Below are 12,098 nucleotides of genomic sequence, written 5' to 3'. Positions count from 1 at the left end.
ACAGAGGCCCTGGAACCTGCAGTCTGCAGAGTGGGAGCATTAAATGCCCATTAACGGAAAGAATGATACAATAAACCATAACACGGCCTCACAAGAATCAATCATTTTACCAGACATGCAATGAAAATGATTTCAAGTCAAATGATCTGGTCCTATTCCATAAATACTAACACCTGTCTTGGTAAATATATCACACCCTTAAATAAAAGCTAAATCTTGGAAACCTCTGGCTAACACCAGACTAGAACACCAAGTACAACAGAGGCACCCTTGGCCAGCAGTGTGTTCTCAATGAAGACAGCTGATACTAGAGCTGTGTGAAGGGAAATGGTTGTAGATTGATCACTATCCATATAGGACATTAGCTCTCACGGAATTAAGACAGCTCAGCTGGAGGTCTGGGCCAACTCTCTAGTCCGGGGCCCCTTCTCTGGTCTACCTGCACCATGCACTCATGTGGTGGTATTGTGTTCCCCACAATATTGTGCACCCTAATAAATTTATCTGGGGTCAGAGAGCAGGACAGCCACAATACTAAACATGAGGATACCCAGTGATAGCACACGCCTTTAATCCTAGCATTTCAGAGATAGAAATCCCTCTGGATCTCTGAGTTCAAGGCCACATTAGAAACAGCCAAGCATGGTGACCCACGCCTTTAATCCCAGGGAGTGACAGCAAAAAGAGAAAGATTATATAAGGCGTGAAGACCAGAAACTAGAAGCATTTGGCTGCAATTGGATCAGTGTTTCTTATTTAACAAGACGGTTACATCCACACACTCACTCTTCCTACTACTCTTCTGGACAAATTCGGGTTTTGTTTCACATGATATGGTGAGAAGATGAAAGGACTATAATTTCCTGAGAAAATAATCTGTACTTCTCTGACTTTTAAGGAGACACTCAGGCCAGGTATGGTACTACACCCTTTAATCTCAGCACTTGGGAGGCAGAGACAGTCAGATGTCTTCGAGTTCAAGGACAGCCAGGGCTACATAGTGAATTCCAGATGGGCTACATTAGTGAGATTCTGTCTGGGGGCAGAACCTCAAAGTATTTTGTAGCAATGCAAATTTATTAATGACAAACTTGTATTAGTAAAGGGACTAAAAAATGAAAAGAATGTTAAAAATTGTGACTCCCACAAATATACAGCCATGACAACAAAAGCCTTTGATGAAGCCGGCTTCACATCACACAGCTCATGTTGCTCAGCACAAATGCAATGCAGGGGAATTCTTCAATGCATTTGGACCATTGTTTTAAAACTTCATTAAGACTGGCAAAAAATTAGTGCCTTACAACTCTACACTCAGTCCCATCACCCGAGACACACTTTTCTCCTCTAGCTCACGGCAGCCAACCTGGGTCAGTGTACCTCAGGGAGGACACAGAAGGATAGTGGCAGAGCAGAGGCTCCAACTCTAACAGGCAGGGTGGCAATTACAGCTCCATCCCAGATGGTAAAGTGCTTTAAGTACATCTTAATTGCTTCAGAATCAGTTCGTGTTAAAGTAGGGAAAAATAATAAGTGCCTCATGAGAAGAAGCAAAAATTTAAAACAATTTCTGTCCCTGGTAAGCAATGGATAACAATCACTATCACATAAAAAAACACAGAATGATTCAGAGTTAGCAGTGGTCAGAGTGACTCTCACAGGTAGCTCGAAAGCTGGCTAGGGAGATGGCTCATGCATGCTACACAGGGAGGGCCCAGCACATACATCAGAAGCCAGGCACAGTGGTGTGCATTTCAAAAGGAGTGCTCAGAGGGCAGAGATAAGTGGATCCCGAGGGCTTGTTGGCCAGCCAGGCTAACCTAATCAGCAAGCCCTGGGTCTTGATAAGAGACCTTGTCTCAAAAACCAAGATGGATGGCTCCTGAGAACAGGTACCCAAGGTAGACCGCTGGCTTCCACGTGCATACAGAGCAGCACACACAAAGTGGGGTGGGGTAACACAACTGTCTGAACTTATAGGAGAAAGATGATGATGTGTTATATACTGTGACTTCAAATTTATCTGTAGTGGTCTGTTATATAACATGTTTGAACTGGGTGCCTTATGCTTGCATTTTGGTTTCTGGATTCTAGATGTCCTTTACCTTGGATCAAGCCAAGTTTACTATTGGAGAATATTATTTTAAGGTAAGGCAGGGCGGGCAGGCAGAGAACATACATAGAAGGAGAAATCTGGGAAGAAGGAAGTAGCCAGAGAAGGAGGTTGAACTCCAGGGGTCAGCCACTCAAGTACCTAGCAAGCCATGGAATAAGAGTAAGATTTACAGAAGTAAGAGAAAAAGAAAAGCCCAGAGGCAAAAGGTAGACGGATAATTTAAAGTTTCAAAAAGTTGGCAAGAAACAAGCCCAGCTAAGGCTGGACATATATAAATAAGAATAACCTCCATGTGTGATTTATTTGGGAGCTAGATGGCAGGACCCTCAAAAGAGCAAAAACAAACAACAGTCCACAACTTTGATTATTTTCTCTTCACTAAGTATCAAACCCTTTCATTTTTCAAAGCCACCCTGTTAATCTCCCCTGCCTCAGAGCTTCCAAAGCCCACCTCCAGAAGATGGACAACAGAAGGTAATCAACATAAATTGTACACATAAAAGAACGGAAGGCTGGTTCAAACCAGATTCTACCACATGCCCTAGGAACTATGGAAGGACAGGTCTTCTTCTCAGCATGTGTGACATTCCCAGATACAAACAGGTCACAGTGACTCCATACCCCAGAATGTTACTTTGTGAAAAGGGAAGACACTGAAGGTGACTCAGCTGAGGGTAAAGAGCCTGGCAGTAATACCTGACAAGGGCCACTTGATGGCTCATCCTCCTGGGCTCTCACACTGTGCTGCTTGGCACATGATCTCTTACCTTCATCCACTGTTTCCCATGTTTCATAAATTGATCTGCACTTTCCCAAATAATAAACAGCTAGAAGGATTGTGGTGATATTTTATCTGTGTACCCCAATAAAGCTTATCTGAGGATCAGAGGGAAAAAAATCAGCCACTATAGTAAACATAAAAGTCAGGCAATGGTAGCACATGCCTTCAATCCTAGCATTCAGGATGCAGATCCATCCAGGTCTCTCTGAGTTCAAGGCCACACTGGGAACAGAGCCAGGCTTGGTGATACATACCTTTAATCCCAGCACTAACCATAGAGTCTGGAGGTCTGTACAGACAGACAGGAAGTGATGTACCTTGGTGAAGACAGGAAGAGAGATGGCAGAACAGAAAGGCAAATAGGCGTGGGTATACAGGAAGTAGGTCTCTTTGGAGGCTGAGGAATTGGTGAGGTGAGGTTGGCTGTGGCTCATCCTATTCCTCTGATCTCTCAGTTTTCACCCCAATATCTGGCTCTGGGTTTTTTTTTTTAATAAAAAACCCCACAGGCTTGAGGAGTTTTGTGTGTGCAATCCTTCACACTTCTGCCAGAATATTAGACATTAGGCTATACTTGACAACTCTCCAAGCATTCCTGCATCTTCCTTGTGTCCAACAGCATGCTGGATTCTTTTCAGAGGACATGATATCTACATATCAACAGCATGCTGGATTCTTTTCAGAGGACATGATATCTACATATCAACAGCATGCTGGATTCTTTGCAGAGGACATGATATCTACATATCAACAACATGCTGGATTCTTTGCAGAGGACATGATATCTACATATCAACAGCATGCTGGATTCTTTGCAGAGGACATGATATCTACATATCAACAACATGCTGGATTCTTTGCAGAGGACATGATATCTACATATTGATTTAAGAACCTCAACATGTACTTAGGACTTGCTGAAATGCCCTGGCATCATCTTTTAAAAAGTAAGATTTATTTATTTGTATTTTATGTGCATGTGTTTTACATGGACAGGTGTCTATGCACTACATGACTGTCCAGTGCTGGCAGAGGTCAGCGGAGGGCATCAGATCCCCAGAAGCAGAGTTACAGATGGTGAGAGCCACTGTGTGGCTGCCTGTAACTGAGCCTGAGTCCTCTACAGGAGGAACACATACTCTTAACAACTGAGCCATTTCTCTAGTCCTGTTGGCAAAATTTAAAAAAATACATAGCATACCTTTCAATATTTCCTGTATCAGAAATTTAAAACAAACACATACATCCCATTCACCATCACAGCCATCACACTGCACATCTGGTAGAAATTCTGGCTTCTTTCTTTGTTTCTTTTTTGATTTTTTTTTTTTTTAATCCTGAGATTGCAAAGAGAAAAAAAAAAGCCAAAATTATTAACACAGTAGTGATTCAACAGAATCATTGAAAGTCTTGGGAGTCCTTTGACCACACTTTGCAAATAGATTATCCAAATCACAGCTGGATTCACTTTATCTTAAACTGGCATCTAATGAGAATTAACTTTCAGTTCGACTTATTATCAATAAGCTACTTGGAAAGCCCATACAGACAAACCTAACCTCCAGCTCACCACCAACAAGATATGGAAAAGAAGAAACAAGACACAGGAATACAGTTGTTGGAGGATATTGATCCACTGTGAACCCCGAGTCTGCATTTGAGTTAATTAAATAAAAACAACCCTGGGTCAGGAGGCTGGGTTAGCAATTAGTGGTTGATAGAAGGTAATCATAGAGCATCAGAGGGTGTACAGGACAGATAGACACCGGAAGTAGCAGGGAGGGTTTTGAGTGGTGCAGCCTTTTCTGGCTTGGTGAAGCAGAAGCACAGGTCTTTCAGAGATGCCAGCAAGAAGGGAAGGTTAGCTAATTACGACCCAGCCTCTGTGAGCTAGCAGGTTTTTGCCCAAGCCTTTGAATCTTGAGTCTTATTTATAAATAGAATGATAGAGATTTAATTAAAGCTACCATTAGCGGTACCTGTGAGAAGAGAAATTTCTCCCCCTCCCCCAGGAATCATGTCAGCTGGCTCTGCTGCAGTTGCTATCTGGGACTCTTACAGAGCATTCACAGCAGGCAGCTGCCACTTGCCAGGACTCCAGAAAGCAGATCCCCGTGGACACCACCAACAAAGTACTGAGAAGTCAGCAGATTGGCGATACCTGGGAAGTTCTTTAGGAGAGGGAACAACACAATGCAGGTGCTAGAACCCTGTGTAGTGCTACTATGGATGATTTGAAAATGGAAAACTTAAATGAGGGGATAAATGACTTAGCTGAGATTTATTAATATTAGCTAGGACATTACATAATGTCAATTGTAATTACTATCAGTTTGGTAATTAATATTTTCTCCTTTAAAAAGTGGTTTGATAACTGTGCCAAGTATGATAATTTGACTGATAAGATATCAGCATTAGAAAGACTCACCAATGAAAATGAGAAAAATTTGCTAAGATACAAATCTTAGAAGGACTTACTATTGATAAGATACAAGCTTTAGAAAGACCTACTAATGAAAATAAGAAAAATACTCAGACACAGAGGAATTTAGAGCAAAACTTAATATGCCATTGCATTATGAAACTGAAGAGGAAAGGCCCAAGGTTATTAGAACACCAACCTTAATTTATCCAGTTACCATACAAGAACAACCACCAGATGGTAGGTACTCCTAAAGCTATGCAAAAGTTCATTGGAATCCTGTAGAAATGTTAGATTTGAAGAGATTTAAGGAAGCAATGTCTCATATGGTATGCATTCACCTTTTGTGAAGCAGCTATTAAATTGATGGGCAACTCAGAACAGAATTATTCCACAAGACTGAAAAGATTTAGTTACAGCAGTATTGGAAGCTGGCTCTCAGTTACAATGGAAACATGGTGCAGAGAGGAAGCTAGGGTCATAGAACAATGAAGTAGGACTAGAGGTAATAAGATTCCCCAAGGCCAGCTTTCAGTGAGGGCCATTATGCTGATTTGCAAAGACAGTCTATGTTTGATGAACATACATTGATTCTATGCCATATAGCTACTTCGAATGCTTGGGAGTGTTGAAGAATCGGGAAAGAGGACTAAGTAATTTACTAAAATTATACAAGGCCCAGAAGAAGCCTTGGCTGATTTTTTTTTTTAAACAAGGATTAACTTCAGCTGTAAACAGAATAACATCCAATCCAGACATTAGGCAAATATTAATTGAATTTTTGGCTTTTGAAAATGATAATTCAGGATGCAAAAGGGTGATTAGGCTTTTAAAGACAAGATCAGCACCCATAGAGGAATGGGTCCAAAATACAGCTCATATTGAATCTCACACTTATGATGATACTTGGATAGGAGAGGTGATTTCTAAAAACTTAAAGAAAATCAAAAGGACAGATGTTTTAATTGTGGTAAACTAGGTCATCTGAAAAGAGACTGTAGGCAAGGTATTCCTAGAAACAATGTTTTTTCTAGAGGTAATTCAAACAGAAGGCCCCTGCCTTCTGAAGTATGCAGAAAGTGTGACAAAGGCCAACACTGGACTAATGAATGCAGATCAACAAAGAACAGGCAAGGTGACCCCTTTGCCATCTGGAAACACCTTGGGGAACCTCCCACAGGCCCCCATGTCAAACTTGGTTCAATCATTTTCTGTCACCATGGGGGAAACTCCTCTACAGAGCAATTAAAAGACTTAATACCTGTTGTTAAAATCCATAGTGCTCTAGATGACAGAACAGCATCAGCAGATAAAACAAAATTTTCAGGAAAGGCCATAAAACAAGTATTTTGGCAAATTTCCACAAGTAATTAATGACTAAAACTAAAAATACAAATAAATGGCATTGAAACTGAGGGTTTGATACACACAAATGCAGATGTAACAATCATTTCACCAACATCTTGGCATCCAGATTGGCCTCTTCAGGAGGTAAATGTTCAGCCTCTAGGTATTGGAACTTAATCTCAGATAAAACAAAGTTCCAGATGGGTAAAGTGTATAGGGCCAGAGGACAGATAGAAAAATTAAAATCATGTCGCTAACAAAGCAATGTATTTATGGGGACATGATTGGTTTATTACAGCAATGAAAAACACAGATAACATTCTGACAACCTCAGAAACAAACTATAAATTAATGTATGCTTCTGAGAGAAATATTAAATGGTATTATCAAGGGCAGCCACTGAATATTCAAGTTGTACATAAGCAAGGCATAACAGCTGTTGGTCTTTCAAAGGTACCAACAGCCCTACCTTTATAATGATTAACTGACAAACCTGCCTAGGTGGAACAATGGCCTTTAACATCAGAAAAATTACACGCCTTAGAACAAGTGGTACCAGAGCAGTAAAATACTCAAGATAATGAAGAATCGACCAGTGCTTGTAATTCTTCTATATTTGTTATTAAAAAGAAATCTGAAAAATGGAGAATGGTAACCAATCTAAGAGCTATTAATAAGGTGATTTAGCCAATGGGCTCTCCACAACCTGGAATTCCCTTGCCTTCTCTATTACCTAAAGAATGGTGTATTATAGTGAAAAGACTTAAAGGCTGCTTTAAAAAAAAAAAAAAACAAAACAACAAAAAACAAAAAAAAAAAACCTATACCTTTACAAGAGCAGGATGGAGAAAAATTTGCCTTCATATTGCATATTTATAATAATTCCCAGTCTATTAAAAGGTACCACTGGAAAGTCCTTCCACAAAGAATGTTAAACAGCCCACCTTATTTCAAGATTTTATACAACAGCCATTAGAACTAATCCATAAACAGTTTTCTTAATTTATAATTTACTATTATATGGATGATATCTTATTGGTTGACTCAGAATCAGACACCTTAAAAAAGTTTGATGAAGTAAAGAGAATTTTGCCTTGTTGGGGATTACAAATTGTTCCTACAAAAACACGAAGAGGAGATTCTATTAATTATTTAGGAGATATATATCTGAAAATTTCAGCCACAGAAAAGTACTAATCAAGAGAGATCAATTATAAACTCTAAGATTTTCAAAAAACAATTTTTTTTATTTTTTTGTTTTGAAAGACAGTGTTTCTCTGTGTAGATTTGTGCCTTTCCTGATCTCACTCTGTAGACCAGGCTGGCCTTGAACTCACAAAGAATCGCCTGCCTCTGCCTCCCAAGTGCTGGGATTAAAGGCATGTGCCACCACCGCCCAGCAATTTTCAAAATTTGATAGGAGATATTAACTGGCTATGGCCTACACTTAGATTAACAACTCAAGAACTAAGTAATTTATTTCAAACATTATAAGGTAATAAGGATTTAAATAGTACAAGAAAATTATCAGCTGAGGCGGAGAGAGAATTGGCTTTGGTAGAGGTGAAATTACAGGATGCACATATGGATCACTTGTTTCAAGAGCTTAATTGTATCCTGGTCTTACTATCTTCCATGAATCCTGTGCAGGAATTCTTATACAGAGAGACGATAATATCTTAGCATGGATATTTTTGCCACACAAATAGAATAAAAGGTTAAATACGTATGTAGAAAAGGTTTCTGAATTGACATTGTGGGCAAAAATGAACAATGTCAAAAAGCTTGCAGCAATTTCTTGGGAGAGATTAGTAACAAATGCCTCAAAAGCAAGAGACTTCAGTTTATAAAAAAGAACTAATTGGATTCCCCCTCATATAATAAAGGTAACAACAATGCCTAGAGTCCCTACATTCTATATCGATGCAAACAAATCAAGAAAGGCAAGTTATAAGTCAGGGAATTTTAGTAAAGTGGTTCAAAGCCTTATGATTCAGTTCAGAAATCATAATTATATACTATTCTCATGGTATTATTAGATTTTTTCAGAACCTCTTAATATAGCTACTGACTTGAGAGTATATGTTGAGACATGCAGAAAGAGTTGTTTTACATTTTGAAATTGTTGAATTTATTCCAGAAGATTCAGAATTAACATTGCTATTTATTCAACTACAACAGGTAATCAGAAATAGAAATAGCCTTTGTATATAACACATATCAGATCCTATATGGGTCTACCAGGCCCTCTAGCACAAGCTAATGATGAAATTGATCAACTAATTATAGGAAATGTGCTAGAAGCCTCAGAAGTTCATAAGAAACACCATGTTATTAGCAAAGGTTTGAAAAAAGATTTTCTATCATGTGGGAAAAAGCCGAAGAAATTATAAGGAAATGTCCTACTTGTTCTTTGTATAATCAAACTCCATTAACCGCAGGAAGTAACCCAAAAGGTACTAAAAAAAAAAGATATTTTGCAAATAGACATGTTTCATTTTGCAGAGTTTGGAAAATTAAAATATGTGCATCATACCATATATACATATTCAGGATTTCAATGGGCAATTGCTTTAAGTTCTAAATAGGCTGATTTTATAATTACACCTTTATTAGAAGTCATGGCCATAATGGAGATACCTATACAAATTAAGATTGACAATGCTCCAGTATATGTCTCTAGTAAAATAAAAGTTTTTTGCATATTATAAAGCATATTACAGGTATACCACACAATCCTACAAAACAAGCAGTTAGAAAAAGAGCTAATGAACTCCACAAGATATGATGCTTAATAAACAGAAAGCGGTAGTAAAGACCCCCAGAGATAAATTACACAGTGCTTTTTTGACTTCAAAAATTTTTAAAGGAACAATGGCTGCAAACAGACATTGAATAATAGAAAAAACTGCTGAATTAAATCATCCTATATATTTTAAAGATGTGTTGACCTCAGAATAGAAACCAGTGTAAACAAATTTCTAAACAGTCTTATTAAATAAGAAACACAGAGCCAAATACAGGGGCAAAAGCCATAGAGATCAGAGCAATAGCCTCCAACTAACCTTAGTGCACCACATTGCTGCAGCTTCCCAACAGAGCCTCTTTCTGTCTAACCTGCGCCTTTATTGCCTTGCTGTTCTGCTTCTCATTGGCTCTTAGCCCAGCCACCTCACTTCCTCATCACTGCCTGTATATACAGACCTCCAGGTCTCTATGTTTTGCACTGGGATTAAAGGCATGTGTCACCATGCTTGGCTGTGTCCTTGATCACACAGAGACTCTGCCTGCCTGTGATTAGATTAAGGGCATGTGCTACCACCACCTGACTTCTGTTTATGGCTGACTATGTCCTTTGATCTCCAGGCAAACTTTATTTATTAACATACAAATAAAATATCACATTTCAGCACGAGTGAAATATCACCACAAACCAGGATAAATGTTATGTTGGATAAGATGTTTTACTTTGTTTCCTCAGGAGAAGAAAAGCTATGGATACCATCAAGATTGATAAAGATTAGATTCAAACAGGACAGACTGATTAAGAGGCAAGAGTTCATCAAACACCTTGGTCATTAAATCCAAACTAAACTTATAAGACTGAAAAATGTGTTTCATTTGATCAGGTAATAATAATAATAATGATAATAATAACAATTTCTTATTATTAAAAGATAATACTTTTTCTGTTGGCCCAAAATATTTTGTTTTTTTCTTTTATGTTTTTTGAGACAAGGTTTCTCTGTGTAGCTTTGGAGCCTTTCCTGGAATTCACTCTGTAGCCCAGGCTGGCCTTGAACACACAGAAATCTGCCTGCCTCTGCCTCCCAAGTGCTGGGATCAAAGGTGTGTGCTACCACCTCCTGGCTCAAAATATTTTGCCTTAACAAAGATATAACTTGACAAAAAAAGAAACTCCCTAAAGTTAAGGTTGGGGCAGAGTTTTGTTTGTGTCTTTCCAGGAGAATAAAAGCCTCCAACTAAGGAGTCTAAAGACCACTGAGCAAATGAGACATCTGAAGAAGGATGTATCATCCAGAGAAAATGATCCAAAAAGAGTAAATTGGCCTAATAGTACAGCACATTTCTAACAGGATGAAATTTCATAAATCTTCCCAAATATTTGTTTCTGCTGCTCTCTATAAACATTAGAGGCAAATGGTCTTTTTATGGCCCCAATTCAACTAAAAATCAAAGCTGGCTTTGGAGTTGGAGCATGGCTCTCTCTAAATCCAAGCATGTTTGTTAAAGAAAAATCCAAAATCTCTGCCTCATGTCAAAAGACCCACCTGATATGGGACAGAAGAAAACCAAAATTAAGGGACTATCTATTGTCATTAAGGTATAAATATTATCTTATAAATTTATGTATACATACATACATTATATACATTTAAACTTTCTGTCATGATATTAATCATCATATAGAGTACTAATTCTAGAAATAGATTTCATCTAGCTTCCTGAATGTGATTTTGGGCTTCAGTCTGAATCAGGTAACTAGGAATTAGGTTTGTGTATCCTAAATATATTTAATAGATTGCGGTCCTTTAACCTCTCGGAGATCTACATAGGACATTTAAAATGTTTAAGTTTTCTGCAGTGAACTTTGACCACACCTAACAGCGGCCTTTAAAGTCTCCAAAAAAATTATGGGGCCCCACAATGACAATTCCACCCAGATTATGATAATGCCATTAAGCTAACAGATACCACCCAAAGATCAGCTTTGAACTACAAACTGCTCAAGACAATTTCAAGGTGGTTAGCTGAGATGGTCCAGCCTCGCAGACTATCCAGCCAAGACCTCAGATAAGCTCTACACTTTCCCATCACACAGACACTAAACAGGAAAATAATACTGGTAGCTTTCCCAAGACTTGATCATTATCTCAACTGTCTCAGGTTCCCCCAAAAATGCCATCACCCCCCCACAACAGGAAGTAATTTTAAAAATATGACACTCACATTCCCAAGAGGTGAGGTGGGTAGTTTTTGATCTTTGGGTGGGTTATGAATGTTTGTCAGCGTTTAGTGGGGTTGGTTGCAAATTGTTACTGGTCATAATAAGGGAGGAAACCAAGCAAGGGAGGTTGGATTCAAGGATCTCTTTCTGGAAAAGAAAGAGGGGGGATATGGAAAGGACAGAAGAAAAGGGTAGATTATTGAATCTACTTTAAACTAAAAGCAACTATTAATCTCAAATATTTTACATTGGTATGGATTTTTATATACTGATACAAATTAAAGATTATTTTTGGTAGATTATTGAATCTACTTTCAAACTAAAAAGGGAACTGCCAGTCTCAAATAGTTTACGTTGGTATAAATGTTTGTATATTGATACAAATTAAAGTTTATTTTTGTATACTGTATACATGTTTCTATTTTTCTTTAATGTATTATACCTATGCAGCACATTTAAAAAT

General features: G+C 38.4%; 1 protein-coding gene across 1 annotated transcript in view; it reads right to left on the bottom strand.

Moving 5' to 3' along the window:
- The window catches only part of Trub1 (TruB pseudouridine synthase family member 1), a 49,996-nt gene that overhangs the window by 15,876 nt on the left and 22,022 nt on the right, over positions 1 to 12,098 (bottom strand). The window lies entirely within an intron of this gene.

Source organism: Onychomys torridus, chromosome 1, assembly GCF_903995425.1.
Source record: "Onychomys torridus chromosome 1, mOncTor1.1, whole genome shotgun sequence".
In the NCBI taxonomy this organism is placed as follows: domain Eukaryota; kingdom Metazoa; phylum Chordata; class Mammalia; order Rodentia; family Cricetidae; genus Onychomys; species Onychomys torridus.
Note: the sequence above shows the minus strand (reverse complement) of the source record. Positions and strands in the feature narration are given on the sequence as shown.